This window comes from Stegostoma tigrinum, chromosome 35 (genome assembly GCF_030684315.1).
Source record: "Stegostoma tigrinum isolate sSteTig4 chromosome 35, sSteTig4.hap1, whole genome shotgun sequence".
Taxonomy (NCBI): domain Eukaryota; kingdom Metazoa; phylum Chordata; class Chondrichthyes; order Orectolobiformes; family Stegostomatidae; genus Stegostoma; species Stegostoma tigrinum.
The window spans coordinates 4,257,987-4,275,556 of NC_081388.1; the positions used below are offsets into that span (position 1 = coordinate 4,257,987).

Sequence of the window (17,570 nt, forward strand, 5' to 3'; positions counted from 1 at the left end):
CCAACCCCAGTATTTTATTGATTCAAATCCAATAATCCACATTCAACAGATTCTAGCCCCTAGATGTACAATCTGTAGCTTCAAGATCTGTACTTTAACATTCTATAAATGCAAAGGGATTTCAAGGGAATACATAAAGCTCAAAGACCGAAAGACAGAGCAAAACCCTACACAGGGCAGCCTATGGAAGGAATGTGCAGCCATAGAAACGCCAGGGTTGGGGTCGGGCGGGGGTGGGGTGGGGTGGTCTAGGCAATTCCCGATTCCCTCTGTCCCTCCCTCTCTCTCTCCCAGCCTGGAGTGTGTCTTCCGCTGGAGTTGAGGAATTCTGAGCGAGCGGAGCTGAGTGGAGCAGTCTAGGAGGTTGGAGGAGACGGGCAGCCGCTGCTTCACCTGCTTATTCACCCCCCCCCCCCCCCAATCCCAGCCAGGGGTAGGGGCGGCTCACCGACACCACCAGCACCCGCTCCCCACCCCCACCCCCTCCCCACCTGCCCGGAGCGAAGTGCGGCCAACGCGCCGGGGGTAGTGCTGTTTGTGACGGGAGAGTTCCCAGCTGCAGAGCCCTGCTCCCATGGTCCTGGGAGTCAGCCCGAGCGCTGGGCAAAAAAAACTACAAGCAACCAGCAAGCTCCCTGGAGCCCAGGTAAATTCCACTTAGGATCCCAGAGTGACCGGCTTTCTTGGGCGTGCAGTGTGTGTATGTGAGAGAGAGAGAGCGAGAGAAAAAAAATATTTGGAGCGTGTGTGTTAGTGACTGAGAGTTTGTGAATGTGTGTATGTGTGTGTGTTAGTGACTGAGAGTTTGTGAATGTGTGTATGTTAGTGACTGAGAGTTTGTGTGTGTGTGAGAGAAAATATTTAGTGTGTTGGTGACTGAGAGTTTGTGTGTGTGTGTGAGAGAGAGAAAATATGAGTGTGTCAGTGATTGAGTTTGAGAATGTGTTTGTCGGCCTGTGTGTGTGCATGTGTGTGTGAAAGTATGTGTGTGTGAGTATTTGAGTGTGTGTGTGTGTGTGTTTTAGTGACTGAGTTTGAGAATGTATGTGTGTGTGAGAATGAATGTGTGCAAGTATGTGGGAGAGAGAGAGTATTTGAGTTTGTGTGTGTTGTTAGTGACTGAGTTTGTGAATGGGGGTCTAGGCTGCACTGGGACAGAGAGAGGGAGAGGGAAGGATTTCTGGAAGACAAGGCAGACAGGAGGTCTGGAGACAGTTATGACCGTCAGGGACAGTTCTGTACAGTGTCAGAGAAAGGACCCTTCCAGGACTCCGGTACAATATTTCCCCTGAGCCCCAAACCCCAGCCTATTCCTTCATTTTCAACAGCAACACAATCCCAGCTCCTCGGCCCAGCAAAAAATCAGATCCACAACAGCTACCCTGTCACTCCACGCCGGTCAGTTTCGCTGGGTATGAGCTTCTGTGTTGGGGCAGTTCATTTTCACCTCGGCCCCTGTCTGTTTCCCAATCAATCACCTATCCCCTAGCCCTCCCATCACCTTCCCCCCACCCTTGTTTCAGTCTGTGTCTAACCCTGTCAAACACACAAGGACCGTTTCTCACAGACACATACTGAAACACAGAGACACACATACTGAGACACACAGACAGACACACACATACTGAGACACACACACAAACACGAACTGGTTTAAGAAACTTCCTTTGCTATTGAGAGAATTCTTTCTTTCAGTTCCAAACCCATTCAAGTACAGCGTGGCCAGGTTAAACTGTTCTGTTTGAACTTGATAAAATATCTCACAAGGGGTCTGGAGCCGAATCCCGGTCTGTTGCGATGACATTGTCTGACCGACTTGTGTGAAATCTCCCAAATCTGATGTTTATTATATATCCGGACACATCTGTCTGTCCACAGCGGTCTGTATGAAACAATTTGGAGGGATTCGATTAAAACGGCAGCGAAATTCTCACACATAACACATATTCCTCTACATAAACATGTAGGAGATTGGTATTAATGGTGTGTATTGTAGAGAGATAATTCGACAGGGGTTTATTCAGTTAGGACCCATCCATGAAATTAGAACTATTATTGCAATAAGTACGCCTTTATATATTCATATATTTCTAACGATCTACACGCACTTATTTAAATTAGATTTTGATTTTTAACTCGATATATTTCAAATTAGTTTATTTATAAATTGAAGACAATTTTAAAATTAGTTTGTAATTGAAAATACTTTGACATTTCGTTCAGTTTTATTTAACTGAAGGAACGATGTGTGCCTTTTTTGTTGTGTGTATTTTCTTTCCTGCCCTCACCAATGTCCCGCATCCATTCGGTTCCGGCGTTTCCTCTCTCGCTCCCTAATGCACTGATCCACCCAGGTCCCCTTGTCTATGTAGCCGCCTCCTGAACCGAGGCACCGGCCGAACAGAACACCATTCACACACCCCGAAAATTGGGAGATTGCATTCTAACTGCAAGCGAAAACCCAGAGCGGAGTTTAAAATGAAAATACGTTTTGTTTTATTTCTCCTAAGTATTAGTCGCCAAAAACCCGAAGTTATTATTTGTAATTATAAAATAAATTCTTGAATTCTGAGGAAGGGTCACCGGACCTGAAACATTAACTCTGTTTTCTCCTCCACAGATGCTGCCAGACCTGCTGAGCTTTTCCAGCAACTTTGTTTTTGTTCCTGATTTACACAGTATCCGCAGTTCTTTCGGTTTTTAAATTCTTGAATTCCCTGGGTTTTCAAGCTCCTAGTTTGAAATGAGAGAGAGAGACAGATGGGACTTGGAATAATTCCTTCATTGTTGTTTAAAATGTACAGTATTTGACTTTCTCTGGTCCTCAGTATTAATTGAGTGCATGGTGAGGCCCGTTTATTTAGTCACTGGATATGCATTTGTTTCGATTCCGTTAAACGCTTTCTTCATTCAGGGAACGCACTCAAAGGAACATTTTGTGCGAGGGGTATTAAGGTGAAATGCACCCTGAACGGGCCTTTTCTGTGTGAGGTTTCTGAGACTATCTTACACTTGCTCTCCTGCGTTCTTTACACCGTTTTCCCGCAGGATCTGTAAACAAAGGGAACTGTACAACCTTTTCTCCGCAAAGGTCTGTCTCCACCCCTCCCCGACCCTCTGTCAGCACCCACCCTCTCCTCTCTCACTGCTGACAACAACCACCTCCCGAACGCCGGGGGAGGGATCGGTCTGATCGTACACATCGTTCGTGTGTAGGTACTGTTCCTGACAGATACTACCCTGGCTCAACCATATCTCTGACAGCGTGACAGCTCAGATTAGAAAAACTTTCGGTGTCTACCGCCAAATTGAATTGTAAGTGTACAGTACTTAACATATAGATAATGGTGCATGTATGTAATGCATATTTGTTTGTGTGTATAGTTGCAAAGTTATATTAATAAATATTAAACACACACTATACACACACATATACGTACATACACACTGCATATATAATGGTGCATGTGTAAAATATATACAATAATGCATGCATTTAATGATCTGTATATATATATATATACACACACACCTACCCATATGGGGTGCATATGTGTGATTCTTAGCAGAGAATGGACTGTACCTAAGCACATATATTAACTTTGATGTACATATTTCTGAAATGCACATTGCACAAATACAATATTTGGTGTTTAAAATCTCAGTACCCATTTCAGGAAACGTGAGAAATATACCATCCCATGTATATACATATATGACAATACTCTCAATACATTTTGTATTTTCAATGCATGACCTTACCAGGAAAACTTTCGAGTTCGGGGAAATGATTCTCAACGTTTGTGGTTACACTAATGCGTGCAGTTAATATCACCTTCTCAATGTTATCTATAGAACAGCAGCTGAGGGGTAAGGCTTTCATCACTGAGGTTTATTATCACCTTCTGATAACAACTTCCACACACTGCTTCAAGGTGATGAGCTTTCCCCTGAATTCTCCATCAGCTTTTTCAGTAATTTATTCAAAAATATTGTAATGCCTGATACAGAAATTCCTCAATAATTGGAATACTCTGTTCTAGAATCCAATAACTAGTTGAGTAAGGTGTGTTTCCCTGTTTAGTGACCCATACAGATTAATGGGGATACGCTCCCGTTGATAATCTGTGTCCACAATACGCACTGCACAGATTATCAAGGAGAGGCAATCCCCAATACACACTGTCGTCTCTCCTTGACATTCTTTGCAGTGTGTTGGGAACAGTCTCTCTTTAAGAACTCGTTGGGGGTTTATTTCTGAAAACCTTTGTTTTGTAATCTCTGGGAGCTGAGTGGGGATAGTTTATTTTAATCGTCTGTGGAAAATTTATTGAGGACAGTATCGAATGTATTCTGGACAGTCTCGATTGATCTCAAAATGTTGTTTGATATACGTTCTCTTTAACATGCTGTAGATAAGTTATCGGTGGCCCTGTCTATTATTATGTAGTTTATTTGGGACGGTTTCTATTTTATAGCCGTTCACGAAACTTATTGGGATAGTCTGTTTTAAATATTCTTTTGAATAATCTGGAAAATTAATTCAGAACAGTCTTTAATTTTAAAAAATGCATTAGAAGAGGAGGAGAAATTGTGCAGAGTGTGCTGTGGGCAATGTTCATACCTGTGTCCGGGTCCTCGCCACACTTGCTCCTCACTTTGAAGAGTTTGTTGCGATTAGTCTTTTTAATAATCTGCAGCATGTTTATTGGGAATGGTCTCTCATTAACATAGACAGAATTTGTTGGAGTCAATTTCTATTTAAAAATGTGTCGATTTCGCTGGGAACAATCCCTCATTAATGATCCATGGATAATTTATTGAGGGCAGTCTCTCTCTAATAACCTATCGCGATTTCTTTAGGAATATTTAATAATGTATGGAAAGGTTTGAGGACAGTCTGCATTTACTCATCTCTGCAGAGATTGGGGAAAATTTGTTTTAAGCGATCTCTTTAGAATTAAAGGGGGCTGTCTCTGTTAAATGGTCTGTGCAGCGTTTACTGGGGACCATCCCCAAATATGTGGAGCATTTATTTCTCTTTAGTAATTGATGGCGAGTTTAATAGAGACAGACTGTTTTTAAAAGAAATAAATCATTGCTCAGTTACCTGGGGATGCCCTTTCGTTAATAATCTGTTTATCACTTATTGGGGACATTTCCTACTTAATAATCTTTGCAGCATTTACAGGGATCGTTGCCCCTTGCTAATTTGTTGGATTTTTTAAAAAGGACTGTCTACATTTAAAGATCTGTGGAGTGTTTATTGGGAGCAGTGTCCCACTAATAACCTGTGGTGAGCTACTGGTGCAAATCTCTCTGTAATAAACTGCTGGATTAGTAATTCTGAGTTCACGTACGTCCAAACCCCGCGACAGCAACTGATAGAATTTGAATTCATTTAATCAAAAGGAAAATCTAGAATGAACAAGTTTCTTTGCCAGCTGAAATAGTTCACTGAGGAGAATTTGGGATTGACGATCTAAAGGCTGTTGGTTCGGTCCAGGGGTTTTTTTTGCCAAAAGCCGTGGTTGTTTCTATTTTGGGGCAAGTGAGAATAGGTCCCACGGACAGTCACCATCTCTTAAAAGGAGTGGGAAAGAGAGAGAGAGACAGAGGCGGTCTCCGAGTCGGGTAGCAGCAGCTAAAAGAGCGGGGTAGAGAGGGAGAGTGTTTAGATTCTGGATAAAACAGCATAAGGAGATGAGGAAAAAACCTCCGTGCCATCAGAGAAAGGCATGAGTTAATTGCTTGTTATTTACTCTACAATGTCTGAATTGAACCATTCTGCATCATTGATAGATAACTTATGAATAAGCATATTTTTGCAATTTAAAACTGAGTTAATTGGTAACTGAGCAGCTCTGTCAAATCTGAAATTGAAATTGCACATCCCTAAACTCTGATAAAGAAGGAATAAATTTCAGGACAGGAGAGGGAGCTAATTGGTGACTCGAGAAGAATTTCTACTCTTCACTAATCACTTTTTAATAGCACAAGAGTAAGGTTAAAGTAACTGAAGCTACAGCAGGTAAAGTGATTGAACAGTCTAAGGTAACGGAAGACAGGTCAGCCAAGTGGAATGTCTTGTGGCTGTGGGATGTTGCAGACATTTTCCTCCAACTCACAATTCCATATGCAGCCAGGACCAGTGGGTTTCAGAGCTCCAGCAGCAGCTGGAGTAACTTAACAGCATCCATAAGGCAGAGAACTACATGGTTAGCATGCTCAGGGACGTGGTCGCATCTCAAACTGGGGTCAGACAGATAGCTAGGGAATGGCGGTCCAATAGAGATACAGGAGTCCCCAGAGTTCTCCATCAATAACCAGTTTCCTGTTCTCAATATTAGTGAAAGTAATGGATGCTTGGAGAAGTACAGTAAGATCAGAATGGCCCCACTGTACTGGACGTGAGGAAGAAGACTGGAAGGGCTCAGTACTGGGACCCTAACTGTTCACAATGTACATTAATGATTTGGGTGAAGGAATTGAAAGCAATATCTCCAAATTTGCAGACAACTTAAGCTGGGGGGCAGTGTGTGCTGTGAGGAGGATGCTAAGAGGCTGCAGGGTGACTTGGATAGACTGACTGAGTGGGCAAATGCAATATAATATTGATAAATGTGAAGTTATTCATTTTGCTTTCAAATACAGGAAGGTGGATCTGAATGGTGGCAGTATAGGAAAAGGTGAGGTGTAGCGACACCTGGGTGTCATGGTGAAACAGTCACTGAAGGTTGACATACAAGTGCAGCAGGAAGTAAGGAAAGTTAATGGCATGCTGGCCTTCGTAGCAAGAGGATTTGAGTATTGGAGTAAGGATGTCTTCCAGCAGTTATAAAGGGACTTGGGGAGGCCACACCTTGAGTAAAGTGTGCAGTTTTGATCCCCTAGTCTGAGGAAGGACATTTTTGCTATTGAGGGAGTCTAGTGAATGTTCATAAGAATGAAGGGACATCTCATAGAAACACAAAATCCTAACGCGACTGGATGGGTTGATGTGGGGAAAATGTTCCCCATGTTGGGGAATTCCAGAACTAGGGGTTACAGTCTAAGAATAAGTGATGAGCCACTCAGGACTGAGATGAGGAAGAATTTCTTCAAGAATTGTGAACTTGTGGAATTGTCTACCAATCTGTTGGGGCCAGTTCATTAGATATATTCAGGAGGGATCTGGATGTGGCTAAAGGGATCAAAGGGTATGAAAGGCAAGGGGGAGTGGGATACTGAAAGTGTGTGATCAGCCATGATCATATTGAATGGTGGGTTAGGCTCGAAGGGCTGAATGGTTAGGTTCTGCACCTAATTTCTATGTTTCTATGTAAGGCCAGTCCTGATAGTGGTTTTTTAAATTAGGGCAAAAGTTGGGAGAGTTGTTAACTGTGAAGAGGACAGTGTAGAACTTTAAGAAGTCGTTGCCAAGTTGGTTGAGTGGACAGAGAGGCAGTAGGTGCAGTTCAATGCAGAGAAAAGACAGGTGATGCATTTGGGTGCAAGGAACATGGAGACACTGTATAATATAAAGTGTGTGCAGGAGAACTTGCATCCTAGGATCCTAATATAAGTAGCTACAGAGATAATGGATGTACTGATTGGGTGATGAGATATGCCTTAAGAGGGATTAGATCTGTCTGGTTTCTCTTGAATATGGGTGTTATCAACCTGGTGGTGAAGCATCTGCTCCATAGAATGCAGAGTCAATACTCTTAGGTTTTTTTTTAAACTAGAGAAAAGAAGCATGAGTGGAAGAAGTCAGGCTCACACAGACCCAGGGTTTTAGTTTTAGCTTTCAGCTGTTGAAGTTGGAGTTTGGAATTGAAGCTGCTAGACACAGCTCTCTCTCTTTGCCGCTAGCTTCATTTTGTCAGTGTTCCTTCTCCTGGACTGGAGGAGACAACAAGTGAACGAAATTTGTTTTGCTGAATTTGCCTTTGCTAAGGGTGTGTTTATGGGATGCTGCTATATCGAGACAATTGATGAGTAATAAATATTGGTTTGTTAAGTATTTTGATAGAGGTAAATTTATGTCAAATTTTTTTGTTTGTGTTTTAAACTTGATGTAAGAATAAAGTATGTTTGCTTAAAGCCTAGTGGTTTGACCTATCAAATCATGTCTGGAATACAGCCTTTGAATAAGAAAAATAAATGAGTCCAGACTATCTTGTCGACTTTTGTTTTGAGGTTTTAGTCTGGCTCATAACAAATTAGGGGTTCTAAATGGGATTAAAATCTCTAATTCCAGGTAGGGTTTAGGATTCAGGGATTCAAAGGCAGTGGGAGGGGAGTGTTGATGTTCTCTTTTCAGGTGTTGCATTCAGCTGGTTAAAAAGAGGTGTTCCTGGTGTAATATTGGCTCTTTCCCAATGGCTGAGAGTTTTCTGGTGGTGGAAGAAGTCACTTGGGGTAGTGTAGAGACGGCGGTAAGGCAAAACTTGTGGAATTGGCAGGCAGGTCAGAGCTGGGGTTGCCTTTGTCTGTGAGGAAAGGGCAGATAACTGCAGTGATAGCTCAGCATTTACAATAGCCAGAACTGCAATCATAGCCATTAGAAATTGCAAAGGTTTGACTGCAAAAAAGAGATCTGGAGTATGAAAAGGAAATTATACAGTGTGAGTTACGATCAAAAGCAGAAGAAGAATAACAATAAAGAATATTCCTAGTGGAAGGAAGGGATAAAGAGAGAGAAAAAAGAGAGAAAGGAGTTGGAACTCAAAAGTGAGGTCAGCATAAAATGGCAGAGGTCGAGATAAGAGGTGGGAGCAGTGATAAGGACAATGATGGTGAGCAAACTCATCACAGCCAAAGGCCTGGTGCGATCTGTTTAAATATGTCCAAGTTTGACAAGAAGGTTATAGGATCCTTCTTCACTTCATTTGAGAAAGTGGCTAAACAAATTAAATGGCCACTCACCACGTGGGGATTGTTGATCCAGACAAGTTGGTAGGTAGACCTAGTGATGTATTTGCATCTCTGCCACAGGAGGTATCGGGGCAGCATAAGGGGTTAAAAAAACCCATCTTAAGTGCATATTAGCTAGTGCCAGAAGCTTACAGACAACATTCCAGGAACCTGTTATCAGAGATAATGGGAACTACAGATGCTGGAGAATCCAAGATAACAAAGTGTGAAGCTGGATGAACACAGCAGGCCAAGCAGCATCTCAGGAGCACAAAAGCTGATGTTTCAGGCCTAGATCCTTCATCTAGGCCCGAAACGACAGCTTTTGTGCTCCTAAGATGCTGCTTGGACTGCTGTGTTCATCCAGCTTCACACTTTGTTATCTTATTTCAGGAACCTGGTCAGACATACACTGAGTTTGAAAAGATCAAACAAAGTAATTTCGATAGGTGGATAAGGGAATTGAAAATAGGAGACTTATTTTGGAGAAGTTCAAAATTTTACTTCCTGTAGTAGTGACGACTAATGTGGAAAAGTAGAAAGTTAATACTACAAGATTAGCAGCTGAAATGGCCAATGAGTTGGTTCATAAATCAAATCTTGACTTCCGACATTAATTTCAATTTGAGAGGGATAGAAAATCTTCAAAAAGAAAGTTCCTCTGGTGTTAAGGGAAAAGCATTGAAGACAGTAAAGTTAGTTTACCACAGGGTAAAAGGGGAATCCATGAACTTCTGTTTTTGTTTCTGATTTCCAGCATCTGCAATTTCTTTTGTTTTGTTTTTTGTTTAGTGGGAATTTGAATTTGTTGACCATAATGGAAGCGTCCAGTAGATTTCCAGATGCCATTCCATTATGCAGTATTATAGCTAAAAGCATTTGAGAGGAGTTATTCATTTTTTAAAATTAATACAAACTAATCACAGAGATACAAATCACATCATGGACCAAATTTAAATCAAAATTATTCAAAACATTGTGGATAGTTTAGGAATAAAACTATTCAAATCCACTGTGTACCATCCAGAATCAGAGGGAGCACTAGAACAATGACATCAAACTTTAAAGCTCATGTTGAAGGCTTAGAGACAAGACTGGCCAGAGGAATAGGATAAAGGAGATCCATTTGTATGTTTTGCAATTAGGGATGCACCAAATGAATCAATTAAATTCAGTCCATTTGAATTACTTTTGGGACATGAGGTGAGAGGACCACTAAAATTAATTAAGAAATTGGTGAATCAGAGTTCAGAGACCACATGTTTGGACTAATGTGTAAAATTTTCAGAAGAGATCAATAGAGTGGATGAGTTGGCTCAACACCATTTAAAAATAATCACAGCATGTGATAAAACAGGAAGCGGGAGAGAAATCAAAAACTCATAATGTTGCTCATGGAGATAGCATTAGTGTCACCTCCAGTGATAGGTAAACCTTTAAAAGCAAAGTTTGGTGGGCCTTATCAAATCAAAAGGAGATTGAGTGAGGCGAATTATTTGATATGGACTCCAGTTAGAAAGAAATCTCAGAGTGTGTCCTGTAAATATGCACAAAATGTATTTTGATCGGGAAGGAAAGCAAAAGGAGAATGGGTTACTGGTTCCAACACAGAGTGAAGAGCCAAATTTGGATGATTTTGAATTGGACATTCCTCAAATTAATTTGGACAATGGGGAAGTTCTCAAAAGTTAGGAGAAATTATTGAGTTGCCTTCCAGAGGAAAAATCAAAATGATTCGAAAGCGTTCTTACAATCACATGGAGAGATATCTGGGAACAAGCTGGGACATGCTAATCAAATTATGAGTGATGTACACAACAAATGTACCAATTAAGCAAGACCCTTACAGGCTTAATCCTCAAAAATTGGCACATGTTCAAAAAGAAATTGAAATCATACTCAGAAACAACATAATCAACGTGAGTTGCACTGACAGGAGCTCACCCATAGCAATGGTGCTGAAATCAGATGGTACCCAACAATTATGTTCAGACAGCTACAAAACCAGTGCAGTTATGACAGCTGATTCATATCTTATTCCATGTTTGGGAGACTGTATTGAGAAGGTGGGACAAGCAACTTATATCTCTAGGTTGGATTTATTTAGAGGATACAGTCAGGTACCTTTATCCAAGAGAGAGCAAAGGAAATTTTGGCATTTGTGACACCAGATGTACCTTACCAGTTTAAAGTCATGTCATTTAATATAAAGAATGCAGCAGTCACTTTTCAGATATTAACCAATAAAGGTTATTTCAGGATTACCCAATTATTCAGTGTCAGTAGCAACCTGGTGACATTTTTTCTTTAAGTCTGAAATGAAAGAACAGAGGAGAGTCTAGCAGATTTGTTTGATTGACTTTGGGAGCCAGTTTTATCACTAAACCCGCATAAGAGTGAATTTGCAAAAGCCCAAGTCACATTCCTGGGCCATGTTATTGGACATGGACAGATGGCATCATGGAATGTGAAAACAAGGGTTATTGGGGAGGTTCCAATAGCATCAAAGAAGAGAGCAAAACTATGATTCCTGGGATTTTTTTTTAAAAATTGGAATTTCATATCAAATTTTAGAAAAGTAAGCTGTTTTTCTGAAAGGAGACAAGAGAAGCATGAGTGGGTGGAGTCAGGTTCACACAGACCCAGGGTTTTAGCTTTTGCTTTCAGTTGTTGAAGTTAGGAATTTTGGAATTGAAGCTGCTAGATACAGCGCTCTCGCTCTCTGCTGCTAGCTTCATTCTGTCAGTCTCCTGGACTGGAGGAGATAATTGGTGAAGGAAATCTGTTTTGCTGAATTTGCCTTTGTCAAACATGTGTTTATGGGATGCTGCTATAAGGGAGCCATTGATGAGTAGTAGTTAAATAACACTATTTTGTTAAGTATTTCAATACAATTAAAGTTGAGCCAATCCTTTTTGTTTTGTTTGTGCTTTAAGCCTAGCAGTTTGAAAATTTGAATCCCATCTGAAAAGCAGCACCTTACACTAGCCATTAAATAAGCTAAAAGTTAGAGTCTAGGCAAGTTTCTTGACATGTTCTGAGGCGATTTGGTTTGGTCCATAACAATTATAATTTTCCAAAAATCCATAGATTCTGAAGGAGTACTAGAGGATTGGAAAACTGTCAATGTGACAACCCCAGTCAAATATAGAGAGAGGTAAAAAAGCAGATAACTGCAGGCTGATTAGCCTAACATCTATTGTTGGAATAGTATTGAGATCAATTGGAAGCAATCGCAGAACAATTTAGACATCCATCTAATCAATCAGGGGCAGCATGGCTTCATTAAAAGAAAATTGAGCCGGACTAAATTATTAGAGATTTTTGAGGATATCTCTCCCAGCATGGATAGAGGGGCACCAGTAGATGTAATGTATTTTAAATTCCAGAAGGTATTTGACAAGGTACTTCACAAAAGGTTAAAAGTCATAAGAAAAGAGTCCAAGATGTTGGAGGTAGTATATTGGCATGGATAGAGAATTGGTTAATGAGCATGAAACAGCATGTGAATAAGGGGTTCTTTTTGAGATTGGTGACCAGTGACCATTGGGCTTCCACAGGGATCAGTGCTGGAACTGCGATATATTAACAACTTGGAGGAAGGAAGTGAGTGAATGTACTGGAGCCAAAATCTGCAGACAATACAGAAATATGTGAATAGGCAAGTTATGAGAGGGATGTAAACAGTTCAAAGAGAGATCTTGATAGGTTAAGTAACTGGGCAAAAAGATGAAGTTGTTCATTAAGGAAAGGAGAACAAAAGAACAGATTATTTAAATTTAGGAAAATTGCAGAAAGCTGCAACACAAAATGGACTTGGGAGCATTTGTGTACAAAACACACAAAGTTAGCACTCGGGGCAGCAGGAAATTGGGAAGGCGAATGGACCGTTTGCCCTTATTTCAAGGGAGGTCGGAGCATAAGAAGTTGGGAAGTCTTACTGCAAATATACAATGTGAAGGTAAGACCACATCTGGAGTACTGTGAGCAGTTTTGGTCTCCTTATTTAAAGGAAAGCTATCGTTTCATTCTAGGAATTTCAGGGAAGGCTCACCAGGATGATCCCTGGTATGGGAGGGATTGTCTTGTGAGCAAAGGCTAAATAGATTGGGATTCTACACACCAGAGTTTAGAAGAATGAGAGATGATCTCATTGAAACAAATAGCTACTTAAGGGGTTTTCCAGGGTAAATACTGAGAGGATGTTTCCCCTCATGGGACCAGGAGACTTAGTCTCAGAATAAAGGGGGCGTTGCAATTTAAGACTGAGATGAGGTGGAATTTCTTCTCTCAGAGGGTTGATAGTCTTTGGAAATCCTTGCCACAGAAAGCTGTGGGGTTGAGTCCCTGTGTATATTGAAGGCTGAGACAGATAGATTCTTGATCAGGCAGGCAATCAAGGTTCAGGGGGAAAGGACAGGAGGATAGACGTGAGGAATGTGGGATCAGACATGATCCTATTGAATGGTGTAGCAGGCCCAAGGGGCCAAACAGCCTACTCCTGTACCTGTTTCTCATGGTCTTATGGGAACTGGTCAGACCTCAGCTGGAATACAGTTTAGAATCCCGGACATCACCTGGGATGAAAGATGAAAATGTGTTGGAAAGACTATGGAAGGGGTCTGCAGGCGTGGATGTGGCGAGGAGACAGCTCAGTGATGAGAGCAGATTGAAGAGGTTATCCTTGGAGAGGAGAAGGCTGAGGGCAGATTTTAGGTAAGAGGAGTCTGGATAGAATAGGTACCAAGGCCAGTCTCTCTCTATGGAGAGTTTAGTGGTCACAGTGTCTCTTTGAGAGAGTGTGGAATATTGATTGCAGGCAGTAGCAGCTGGACACACAGTTGATGTTGAAAAATGAACATTTATTCACAACTGTGGGAATGTATTTACAATAACGGGTCACCGCTGTCTCTTTTCAAGGTCTTCCTCTTTCTGCCCTGACCCCACCTCTCGGTGCAGTCCTGGGGTTTGGGGGTGAAGGTGTACATCTGCAGTTGAAGACTGTCCTACACTGGAGCCCATTGCCCTTTGAGGTTTGGTCAGGTAATCCAGGGGGAGTTATTGTCTACGGCGCCCAGATGTTCAGAGAAGCTCCTGTCCAGGGAGCATGTGTATCCCCCGTCAGCGTGACCTCCGACAGGGCTAAGGAGGGCCAGCAGGGTGGAGATGGATGGTCTGGTCACCTCGGAGTGTCCTGCCTGTGGAGGCCCTGTGTGTGTTTCCTCCTCTAGCTAGGGCAGTGCCAGGAGGCACCTGTTTACTTGTGAGAATGGGGCCTCACCTGAAGGGAGCTCAATGTCCGTCATTACACCCACACCCTGAGCCCATCACATTTCTGTTGGTTCTGAGGACCAATGGTGTACGTGATAGAGTACAGCTCTGTGCCTGTACCCAGCAGACCCTAAGGCTGTTGGACCTGGCTCTGCAAGGCAGCCACTGACCAGTGCCCAGAGACCCTCACATGCCCAATGTAGCAGCGTCCCATTGTGTTATTGCAGTGCTGTGTGCCCGGTTTACCCAGTGCCCTGTGCTTGCTGTGCATTTGGATGAAATCAGAATGGCCAACACCACAGGGTCCCCTCCTGCCTGGGAACGAGCAGCTGCCTAGTTTGGGCACCCCTCCCAATGCCACTGACCTGGTGCATTTCTCCCGGAGTCAGCTGCAGAGCATTGGGAATGATGTGCTCGCCTGCAGAAGCTCCTGATCCCAATATAACTAACATGCCCACTGAGGCATCAGTGAGCTGCTGGGGGTATCAGAGGTAGCCTTGCTCGTGACTCCTGAGGCCTCTATAATGTGGACAACTGGGTGTCTCATGGCGCCACACCTTTGACCACTGAGAGTGAGCTCATGCCATCTGTACCCTCAGGAGACTGTGAAGAGGAGAATGTGTTGTGAACAACGGATCATTAAGAATGTATTTGCAATGTGAGCATGGGAGAATAGCTCACAGAGGCGGCATAGTGGTTAGCACTGCTGCGTCACAGTTCAGTTCCATCCTCGGGCCACTGTCTGTGTGGACCTTACACATTCTACCCATGTCTGCGTGGGTTTCCTCCAGGCACTCTGGTTTCCTCCCACAGTCAAAGATGTGCGGGCTCGGTGGATTGGCCGTGCTAAATTGTCCCTAGTGTCTAGGATTGTGCTGGCTAAGTGGAGTAAGCCATGGGGAATGCAGGGTTATGGATTTGGGTAGGGTGTAGGTCTGGGTGGGATGCTCTTCGGAAGGGCAGTGTGGACTCAATGGGCCAAATGGCCTGCTTCCACACTGTAGGGATTCTATGATATGATGAGTAGACAACTCACCAAGGCTGCTTAGACAAAATCTTCCAAACCACTTGCATCTAGAAGAACAAGGGCAGCAGATACTTGGGAACATCACCACCTGCAAGTTTCCCTCCAAACCACTCACCATCCCGACATGGAAATATAATCACTGTTCTTTCAGTGTTGCCAGGTCAAAATCCTGGAATTCCTGTCCTAAGGGCACATGGACAGTAGTGGTTCAAAAAGGCAGCTCACCAACACCTTTCAAGGGGCAACAAGATATAGGCAATAAATGCTGGCCCAGACAGCGACAGCCACCACCCCAAGTGCGAATAAAATTAAGCTCATCACTTGGCATTGGGCCACAGATGGGATGAGGGGGCAGAATGTTGGGCAGCCCACTTTTCTCATTGAGCCATTGAATAGTGTGTTGTCCCAAGAAACAGAAGACAGATAGGTGTTGGGTGAGATGAAAGTGGGAGTCACTGTTGTTAGTGCCGAGTGAAAAATACTGAGGTGCTCAGAGTGAGGCATCACAAGGATGAGGCAGAGTTGGTAGTGGGACGAGTTGGGATAGGCGAGAGCGAGTAAGTGGTAGGACGCTAACCTTGGTGGGAAGTGGGCATGTACACACACACACACCTTGGAAGAGCATTGATCTTCTTTCTAGACAGCTGAGACTGCATTGTACCAGGTGGCAACATCTGACCAGGCTGGCATGATATCTGCTGCCAGTCCCAAGGAAACAGAATGTCGCTCCTCTGCACTGCCACATTCACCAGAACCTCCATGTCTCTGTCTACAAAATGGGACATGAAACTGCCTCCTGGCTGCCGTGTCTGGGATTAATCAAACCATGTAGGCCACCTCCGGGCTGACAGCACTTGTATGGGTAAACAAGGGCCTTTAAAATTTAGCACCGTCACCACATACCTCAGGATATCTTAGCAATGACATAGACACATCTACTTGGGTGGGAGAATCTGACCCACAACTGACTCAGTCTGCATGGCCTCTGTGTTGCCTGTGGGAGAGTTACGATAATGAACCGTGGGGAGTCAATGGAAGAAAGTGAATACTTACCGATCTGAAGAGTGGTTAATGAGTAAGTCTATTTTTAACAAGATTTGGTACATTTACTGTGGAAAGTCTGTCTTCAATAATTGGTGAAGAATTTATTCAGAAATAAAGCATATATTTAATATTCTGTGGAAGATTCATTGGGAACTATGCCTTTTCAATAAGGAATGAAAACTTTATTCAGGACAGTTTCCCTTTAGTGGGGATGGTCTCTTTCCAATTATCTGCAGAGAGTTTGTTGGGGAATTCTCTCATTAATAAGCTGCAGATTCTTCATTGAAGAAAAATAGTGCTGAACAAACTTTGGAGAATTTATTAGGGCCAATAACTCAGATACTAACCTATGAAGAGCTTATAGAGGACCAACTATGTTAGTTAAACGTTTGGTGGCACGGTGGCTCAGTGGTTAGCACTGCTGCCTCACAGCATCAGGGAGCTGAATTTGATTCCAGCCTCAAGTGGCTCTGTGTGGAGTTTGTACATTCTCCCCGTGTCTGCGTGGGTTTCCTCTGGGTGCCTCAGCTTCCTCCCACAGTCCAAAGATGTGCAGGTTAGGTGGATTGGCCACGCTAAGTTGCCCATAATGTCAGGGGATGTGCGGGTTAGGTGGTTTGACTGTGGGGAAATGCAAGGTTACAAGGTTGGGGCAAGTCTATGAAGGATGCTCTTCAGAGAGTTGGTGTGGACTCAATGGGCTAAAGGGCCTGCTTCCACACTAGGGATCCTAGGAAAGTCCAATGGGGAAAGTGTCTCTTGAATGTTCTGTGGGGTTTGTTTTAGAGACAACTTCTTGACAATACTCTGAGCAGAACTTAGTGGAACAATTTCTTTAATAATCTATCATAAGAAATTTTCCTGTCTTTTGCTTATTTAGATAAAGCAGTAATAGACAATAACATCTAGGAAGGTCGTGTAAGACAATTGGGGGCCTGGTCAGGCAACGTCAGTTGGGTGATTTAGTAATAAATTTTGTAAAAGCCAGAGTAAGTTACCCAGAGAGAAAGAGCAAGTGTTATTAACAACAGCGAAAGCTGGAGTTGACTGAATTCCCCAACCATGAATCTAAGCAGGAAACTATGAGTTCTTTGGGAATGGAAGGGTTTCTCAGAAGTTTGTGCCTAACTTCAGCACATTATCTGTAACTTTAACAGATTTCTCATGAAACAGGTAAAAGTGATCTGGTCAGGATGGTGCCACGCAGGTTTTCAGAGCCAGAAGGCAGTCCTAATGAACAAAAGTATTCACAGTCCCCGACTTCACATAACCTTTTCAAATAGTAATTGATGTTGGCGATGTTGCTGAGGTAGGGGCAGGTGCAGTCTTA

General features: G+C 42.8%; 1 protein-coding gene across 1 annotated transcript in view; it reads left to right on the forward strand.

Moving 5' to 3' along the window:
• Positions 1-538: 538 nt before the first annotated feature.
• lmx1al (LIM homeobox transcription factor 1, alpha-like) overlaps positions 539-17,570 on the forward strand; it is a 508,073-nt gene continuing 491,041 nt past the window's right edge. Inside the window, exon 1 of the mRNA XM_048522007.2 lies at positions 539-646. The gene's annotated coding sequence lies outside the window, so the exon portion shown is untranslated. The remainder of the gene's footprint in view (positions 647-17,570) is intronic.